This window comes from Poecilia reticulata, chromosome 2, assembly GCF_904066995.2.
Source record: "Poecilia reticulata chromosome 2, P_reticulata-male-v2, whole genome shotgun sequence".
Lineage (NCBI taxonomy): Eukaryota > Metazoa > Chordata > Actinopteri > Cyprinodontiformes > Poeciliidae > Poecilia > Poecilia reticulata.
The window spans coordinates 41,006,395-41,013,736 of NC_088831.1; positions in this window are offsets into that span (position 1 = coordinate 41,006,395).

Below are 7,342 nucleotides of genomic sequence, written 5' to 3' on the forward strand. Positions count from 1 at the left end.
GTCAGTTCGCACATACAGTTTAAAGAAGAGAACACTTTAACCTGACTAACATTAGACTGAATATGAACTAAAGTAACAACAAAATGATAATACCAAAAAATCCCTATCAGTTTTCTTTGCAATCTCTCTTTATTGAGTCGTTACAGCAGTGGTACAGATGTGCAGCAACAGGTAGGCTTGGAGTTGGAGATGTGGTCTAGATCATAACAGAAACAAGCCCATTAACAAGCCAACACTTCACCTGAGCTGGACCTACAATGCCTGACCATCAACTTGTTTAGATTAAATGGAAATGTCGAAAAGAAATACGAAGCAGAGCCAAGCAATAACAGAGGAAGAGTTTGAGGAGATTAAGAAATCCTTAGATTTTATGTCTGATGAGATAGCAAAAATCTCACAACAACAAAATCTTATAATGAGCTTATTGGGGGAAGTTAAAGAATTGAAGAGACAGAATGTAGAGAAAGACAAGCAAATAGCCTTCCTGGAACATCATGTGGCTGACCTAGAACAATACAGTCGAATGAATGATGTTGTAATTAGTGGGTTGGAAATGAAGCGATCATATGCCCGGGCTGTGACAGAGGAAAACATTACTGATGAAAGGGATGAAGATCAAGGAACTTATGAAAACCAGGTCATATCATTCTTCATTAACAAGGGCATTAGCATTGATAATAATGGCATTGAAGCTTGCCATTCATTTTAGTTAAAACTGCCATTATAATGAGGTTACAATGGCAGGAAACAAGGGAGGAAAATAAGGGAGGAAATTAAAAGGATCCAATGTTTATATAAATGAGCATCTTACCAAAATTAACACAGATATAGCAAGACAAGCACGTTTTCTCAGGAAACAAAAGAAAATACAGTCAACATTAACCTCAAACTGCAAGGTTTATATCAAATTAAACGGTTCACCGGAGGAAGTCAAGGTACTGATCATCAGACAAATTGAAGAGTTGGATAAATATCAGTGAAACAGGACAACCATGCAACTTCTGATAAACTTTCTGAAATCCAGTAATAAATTAAAAATATACACATGAATATAGAAACAAATATTGACCCAGACAACAATTTTCTGGATTACTTGAATGACAACTGCCATTACTTTTCTGATGATAACTATAGCAAATGCTTTAATTCAGATCAAGAAATGTCCATTATTCACTTCAACAGTCGCAGTGTTTATGCTAATTATGAAAAAAATCAAAGAGTATTTATTGGTATTGGTATTTTTGGGTGTCATATTAGACAATACGTTTAGCTGGAAACCACAGATCAGCCTTGTAAAATCTAAAATAGCCAAAAGTGTTGCTGTTCTAAGAGGAATTAGTTTTGTCCTGGACTATAAATCCATGGAGAGCGGTCTGCTGCCTGCAACATCCTTCAGCATGACCGGTTTGGCAGTGGGCCAGTAATGGTGTGGGGTGGCATTTCTTTGGAGGGCCGCACAGCCCTCCATGTGCTCACCAGAGGTAGCCTGACTGCCATTAGGTACCGAGATGAGATACTCAGACCCCTTGTGAGACCATATGCTGGTGCGGTTGGCCCTGGATTCCTCCTAATGCAGGACAATGCAAGACCTCATGTGGCTGGAGTGAGTCAGCAGTTCCTGCAAGATGAAGGCATTGAAGCTATGGACTGGCCCGCCCGTTCCCCAGACCTGAATCCGATTGAGCAAATCTGGGACATCATGTCTCGCTCCATCCACCAAAGTCACGTTGCACCACAGATTGTCCAGGAGTTGGCGGATGCTTTCGTCCAGGTCTGGGAGGAGATCCCTCAGGAGACCATCCGCCACCTCATCAGGAGCATGCGTTGTAGGGAGGTCATACAGGCACGTGGAGGCCACACACACAATACTGAGCCTCATTTTGACTTGTTTTAAGGACATTACATTAAAGTTGGATCAGCCTGTAGTGTTTTTTCACTTTAATTTTGTGTGTGGCTCCAAATCCAGGCCTCCATTGGTTAATAAATTTGATTTCCATTGATGATTTTTGTGTGGTTTTGTTGTCAGCACATTCAACTTTGTACAGAACAAAGTATTCAATGAGAATATTTCATTCATTCAGATCTAGGATGTGCTATTTGAGTGTTCCCTTTATGTTTTTGAGCAGTGTATATATATACAGTCCTGCAAACCATTATTGGCACCTCTTCCCTTCATGATTTGCATAGCTGAGTGAATATCTTCAGAAATACATGGAAATGTTCAAAACTTATATCGGCAGGATCTTCCAATTTGAGGTCCAAAGTAATTTAACAAAGACAATTACAATTTCAACATAAATATTTTAATTCCAAAGGACAAAACAGACAGCCTCCAAACGTTTCTATTCATCTAAAAGCTTCTTGTACATCTCGGGTGGCATTTTCTCCCACACTTCTTTTGCAGTATGCTCAAGCTCTTGTACATTTGCAGGGTTCCTTTCTCCAATGACAGATTTCAGCTCCACCCAAAGATTTTCAATTTTATTGAGAGCAGGACTCATTGCTGACCATTTTAAAACAGTCAAGTTTTCCCTTTCAACCAGGCCTGTGTGCTTTTGGAGGTGTGGTTTGGGTCGTTGTCTTGCTGGAGGACCCAGGATCTTCGCCGCAAACCAAGTTTCCTTACACTAGGCAAGACATTTCGCTCTAGAATTGCTTGATAATCTTCCGATTTCATGATGCCTGTGATATAGTCGAAGCCTCAAGTACCAGATGTCGCAAAGCAGCCCCACAGTATGGTACTTGTTGAAACAATCACACCAGACTTCTCCAGGTTGGTCTTTAGGTCTTTAGATGTTAGACGTGGTGTTTTTCCACCATTCGCACCAACCGTCGAAGACTTCTGTCATCAATTTTTCTCTTCCCCCCACGTCCAGGGAGGTTCTTGACCGTTCCATGCCTGGAAAACTTCTTAATAGCATTATGCACCGTTGAAACAGGGATACCAAGGCCTTTGGAGGTCTTGTGCTTGCAAATAATAGCATTTCTGATGTCTTCAGACAGCTCCTTTGTCTTTACCATTGTCACATGTGGAGATTAACTAACAGGTGGCTTTTAAAGCACCAACATGATTATTCATTGGTTGATTCATGTCACATGTGCGGAGGCAGTCCATCACAAGTGATCTTTATGTGTGATTTGCAACAGGTGAGCCAGATTGGGTTTTCATATTGATTTGCAGCAAAGGGTGGCAATATCATTGGCATGGTAAAAATTATGTTTATCTTTTTAAATGTTTTTTTTTATCATTTGCTGTTTTGCATCAAGCACAAGCTATCAGCAGTAAAATGTTGTTTCACTTGATGAATTTCCTTCAGTAAATATTCCATTATATGTACTTAAACTTCAGGGGTGCCTATATATACTGCTCAAAAAAATAAAGGGAACACTTAAACAACACAATATAACTCCAAGTAAATCAAACTTCTGTGAAATCAAACTGTCCACTTAGGAAGCAACACTGATTGACCCGACGAGGGTCCCCGTTGTCAATCAGTGTTGCTTCCTAAGTGGACAGTTTGATTTCACAGAAGTTTGATTTACTTGGAGTTATATTGTGTTGTTTAAATGTTCCCTTTATTTTTTTTAGCAGTATATACCGTGTTTCCCCGATAGTAAGACGTATTGGGGGTGTCAGGGGGGTCGGCTAATATAAGCCGTACCCCGAAAGTAAGACATATGTCTTACTATGTCTTACTTTCGGGGAAACACGGGGGTATTGCCGCCTCCCTCTCATCTAGCTGCGCGCCGCCTCCTGCCCACGTCTGCACCGTCCCCTGCACTTCCTTTTATAAAACTGTTTTGTGGTGAATACAATACTGTTCAGGTTGTTAATAAACGTTAATTTTATTGTTAAAACAAAAAATTCGACAATTTTTTTCCAATATAAGACATACCCCGAAAGTAAGACATGGTGGGGTGGGGCTTTTGGGGATAAAAAGAAAGTAAGACACTGTCTTACTTTCGGGGAAACACGGTATATATATATATATATATATATATATATATATATATATATATATATATATATATATAGTATATAACAATACTAAGAAATAATAATGGTTATCCTGAAAAATAGTTCAGTATATATATATATATATATATATATATATAGTATATAACAATACTAAGAAATAATAATGGTTATCCTGAAAAATAGTTCAGTAACCAAAGAAAATCCCTCAAAAATAATTATGGGCTATATTTAAATCAAATAGCTAAAGATTTTCAGTTTTTTATTTTTTTTATTTTTTTATTATTATTAGAATAATGCCCACAGAAGAGTTCGGTATCTTCAAAAAACAAAACAAAATCCTGGAAGAATTTTCCCGCTTTAATACAAAGTCCCAATCCAAAATAAAAAGTCCAAAATGTCAAATAAAAAAAGAAAATAAATAGTGATGCCAGCAAAAATCCCCATAACAAAAAATAAAGCCCAGATATCAGTGGGAGCGTTTTTCTTCCCCCTCAGCCGTGGCCTCTTGCACCGGATGTCGCTTATTGGGTGCAAGCTCTGATCCTGATTCCAAATGCAAAGCATGTGGCGTTGGGGTGAAACTATGATTGCTGCTTAATGTTTATTCTGGATTTTTTACTTGCTTTTAACATTCAAGTCAAGTCTCCCGCTGCACATATGTTGCACCGCTGCGTGCCATTTTTATTGGGTTGTCCCAGGCACACTTAAAACCAGCATGATGCTGCCTAAAATCTGTTTTAAACAGTGGAAACTTGTAGTTATTTTAACAATCACATAAGAGCAACTGTTCTACAAACCAGTTTGATACATTTACTCTTTGATGTATTTATTCAGAAAAAACAAGGTGTGGTTATGTTCCTACCTGTGTGCATGTGTTTGAAGCCATTGTGTTCTAACAAACTAGTGTTAAGAAAATACATTTAGAATATGCTAGTTTTAAAATGTAACATGTCTTGATTGAAATAGCTTAATTATAGCCTAATTATAGTTTTAAAATTAATAACTGATTCTGGCCTATTGACTTTTATTTTACCTGTAGTTAAAACAGATTGTTTGCTAAGATCGTTTGATCTACTCTTTGTCGGGGAAAACAAATCAGGAAAAGTTTCAGCTTTTCACACTGATCTGTGAAAGCCATAAAACAGCAGGAGTTCAGGAGAGTCTCTGCTTCCACTTTATTTAGACAAAGGAGGACAATTTGTGTTTGATCTTGGAAACAAATTGCGGGGAGTTTCTAACTTTAAAGAGGGACAGAGACAGGTCCAGATTGGGTGAGCAAAGATATGCCTTATTTGAGTAAATTAAAGAAAAAATACACCTTTACTATAAAACTTTATAGATTTTGTCCTTTGCAATTTCTCCAAAGACGTCTTTGCTTTTCTTTCTTCCTTCCTTTCTTTCTTTCTCTTTCCTTCTTCTTCTTTTTCATTTGTCTCAGGTAAATGAATGTCTGTTTTAGTGTGTTTGAAGTGTCTGTGTTGTCAATGTGAATTTATACTTTTTCTGATGTTATGTGATGTGCTTTTCTGGGGATAGTATGCATCTGTCTTTAATAAATACTGATTATTGTGACGCTGTCATCTCTGTTTGGCTTTTGTTTCCATACATGGAATCATTGAATACCGGAGCACAAGAGAATATAACGAGTCAGAAGTTAATGATTTTATTCTCTAAATACTAGCAATAAAGACTAATTAGCAGTAATATTAAATAATCACTGATATTTGTGTGTGTGTTGGTGATAGAACCAGCAGCTCATTTGAGTGTACTCCATCTCTAGAATCATGAATATGTTCACAAGATCCATTCACCTGATCTACACATTCATGCAGAATGAAACATAGCCTCTTCCAGCAAAATCCATGTACTGCATGTCTAAGGGGATGCTATGACAAGCCCACAAAAAGTATGTTAAGCCTTCAGTTAAAATAAGTTAATTGGAAAACTTGAACTCCATACTGCTGTCCATCAAGTCTCCAATCTTCACTCAGGGATTAGATGGCACAAATATCTGTCTGTACAGCATGTGAATCCCTCACACTGTGCTGTGCCATTTTGTTACAGCATCAATGGTTCACATTATGATTCTGGTAAAGCTATTGTGCTGGATTGCTGCAGTGTTTCACTAAGTAAATATTTGTTATATTTTCTGTGAGTCACATCACAAAAGGCAGACGTTTCACCCCTGAATAAATCAATTCATGCAGTGATTTGCTTCAGTTTGTTCACTCAAATAATTTATTTATTCAAACTAATTGTTCATGAACACCACAACACTAATGTGTATGTAAAGGTAGGCTTTACCAGTACGCAGGTTATTGGACGAAGCAAGGACACCTGATGGCAGAAAAGTAATTTGAGGTTACCTTTCACAGAAACTTTAGCAAATAGTTTAATCCACAATAGCATTAGTCAAAGTTAATGTGAAAATCTGGCATCATCACAAATTACTTTTAACATTTTTTTCACATGCAGCTAAAACAGGTTTCTATACTTTTTAGCTCTGTAGTTTGAGCATTTTTTTTCTCAGTTTCTGTTGTTTCTTTATGGGGTTAATCTCCTGTTTCTCCATAAAAAACAGGTTTAGTTATAAAAAATGCTACAAATAGCTCATTAATGTGCAATTATTACAGAGAGCTTACATGTTTTTTGTTTGTCAACAGAGAAATTTCCGTCATGGGCCAAAGCTTTCCTGGTTCTTCTCATCTTTCTTCTTGTTTTTGGAGGCCTTTTGTTTCACTTCCGAAAATATCTCCAGTCAGGTAAGTTTTAATTTGTAGTACCTAAAATGCTAAGTTCCTGCTAAGGTTTTTGAGTGTTTTTTTTTGTTTGATTTTTGTTTTTTTACAAATTCATTTTAATATCAGAAATAATTAATTGGATCAAACTACAGCAAAAAGACAGATTGCCAATAATAGCACGTTGGTAATATTCGATGTCTCTTTGAAAACACCTACATTGACACATCTGGTAGCTATGTTACCAGGTATAATACCAGGTAAATTGTTTGTTGACTTCTTGAGTTCATTTAGCTGCCATGATAATCAAAACAATGTTTTGAGTAGAGAGCACTTCATTCAGCAAAAACACTGAATGAGAGCTGAGCAGCCAAAGGAAATAATGGGTAAATGGCTCTAACTTTTTCATTATGTCTCTATCTTCCATATGGTGTGCTTGCTGTGCTGCTTTGTTTGTAGCTCCCCCCTTGTAATCGACAATTCTCAGAGGAGCCAGCTTAGATTTTTTTTTTTCAAAATGTAATTTAACATTTAGAATGGGCAGTTGTTGTAGCATTTCCCAAAATACTTCTAATTTTCAATGAATAATTATAAATTGTTTAAACAACAACAACAAAAAAAATCA